Genomic DNA, 2,041 nt, shown 5'->3' with positions numbered 1-2,041 from the left:
GGTCTCCTGACTCCTGAACATTGGGTGGTTAAGAGCAAAGCAAATATCTATAAATTTGAAGAATAGTATACAGAACAGAATAATTTGGGAGCTCTGGGAATATTTTACAACACAATTCGCAGATCCTCAATCATTTTACTATAGAAGTGAGTAACCCTCTTTCAGTAATCTGCTGTTATGAAGAGGTGATTGACAATGTCAGATTGCATCTTCAGAGGTGTAATCTTTTTTTTTTTTTTTTTTAGGTATATAAACTATGTGTTAACAGAGAAGGCCTACAGACTTATTTCTTCTTGGACACACCCACAGTGGGGCCACAGAGGCCAGTGGTCTTGGTGTGCTGACCTCGGACGTGAAGGCCCCAGAAGTGGCACAGCCCTCTATGGGCCTGAATCTTCTTTAGTCGCTCCAGGTCTTCAAAGAGCTTATTGTCCAGACCACTGGCTAGGACCTGGCTATATTTTCCATCCTTTACATCCTTCTGTCTGTTCAAGTACCAGTCTGGGATCTTGTACCGGCATGGATTCCGCATAATGGTGATCACACGTTCTACCTCATCCTCGGTGAGTTCTCCTGCCCTCTTGGTGAGATCAATGTCTGCTTTTCTCAACACCACATGAGCGTATCTTCGGCCCACACCCTTAATGGCAGTGATGGCAAAGGCTATTTTCTGCCATCCATCAATGTTGGTGTTGAGTACTCGCAAAATATGCTGGAAGTTTTCAGGGATCACTAGAGACATGGCAGCAGCACAAGCAGTGGCCGGGGTGTAATCTTTTTAAGTAAGGAATAGGGGTGTGTGCAGAGGGGGAAGATGGGGAGAGTCATACTCCTGTTAATAGTGAATGCTGGAGGCTGTACTTTTCCATATTCTCCATGGATCCAGCGTGCCATGGAACAATGCAGTTGAGAAGAAGGATGGGGGCACTGTCCCTTTATGTATGCCCTCTAGGGATGAGGCTTGGGCTAGAGGACGCTGGGTGTAATGCCCTGGAAAGGAGATGGAACCCACGTGGAGCTCAGGACAATCTACCTGTCTGGCTGGTTCTTATCCCCCACTGAGTATCAGAGGAGAAGACACCTGCAAATTCTGTCCTCTGGGATCCAGAAAAAAAGTTATTTGTTGTAAATACTTGATGTCCTTAATAGACTGCAAACTAGACTGGCCTATACCAAACAGGAATGAGAAATTATAGATAATTGCCTAAGATGAAAAGACAACAAGATGAAAATTTAAGGCCAATGGTTGGCCTAAGAAAAATGGCAAGGAAAACCAAAAGTTCCATTGTAGAATCAAAATCCGAGTGGGATGATGTAGAGAGAGCCACAGTGATATTAAGGAAACACAAATGTGATTAAAAACAGTGGAGAAAAGTATTGAAGACAGAGAACAGAAGCCAAAACCGAAGAACCAAATGTATTTCTGAACAATAAAACAGCAATGATAGAATTACTAATTAAACATCACACCACATGTTTTTTCTGCAGGTCTTCTGCAAATTAAAACATTACCACATTGCATTAGAGAAAAATATGAAATAAGTCTAACACCTAGATAAACCAGAGCAAAAATTTCCCTTATTAAGACAAATTCTACAACTATCCAATAAAAATTGGACTAATTAAACCCAAAGTAATGCAAAGCTTGTTGGTTTTAGATTTCTCCTGTGTAATGTCAAACAGCCCAAAATAAGCAGATCTGAAACATCATTGAAGGAAAACTATTGTGACTGCACAAGAGTAAACACTGCCACTTTTTCTATGTGCAGGCAACAAAAAGATTTCCAGGTATCTGAAAGCTTAGGAAAAGTGTTCCCAGGGTATATTTCTTGACAAAATTTAGTTGAAAAAAATTCATTCCATGTGAAATGTCGAACAAAACTAAGAATACCAGAAAATTCTGTGAAAACAAAAAATAAAACTGGTGGTGAGAATTAAAACAGTTAAACATGAAATTAATTTAAAATATCTGTTAATAATAATATTACAGCCAACACTGATTTAGTGCTTACTACGTTCCTGCACTGTGCTAAGTGTTTTA

At 40.0% G+C, this 2,041-nt stretch overlaps 1 pseudogene; it reads right to left on the bottom strand.

The window, feature by feature from the left end:
• Positions 1-283: 283 nt before the first annotated feature.
• On the bottom strand, positions 284-776 carry LOC116552649 (annotated as a pseudogene).
• Positions 777-2,041: the final 1,265 nt, after the last annotated feature.

Source organism: Sapajus apella, unplaced genomic scaffold (assembly GCF_009761245.1).
Source record: "Sapajus apella isolate SASKATOON/1434 unplaced genomic scaffold, GSC_monkey_1.0 scaffold12, whole genome shotgun sequence".
In the NCBI taxonomy this organism is placed as follows: Eukaryota; Metazoa; Chordata; class Mammalia; order Primates; family Cebidae; genus Sapajus; species Sapajus apella.
Note: the sequence above shows the minus strand (reverse complement) of the source record. Positions and strands in the feature narration are given on the sequence as shown.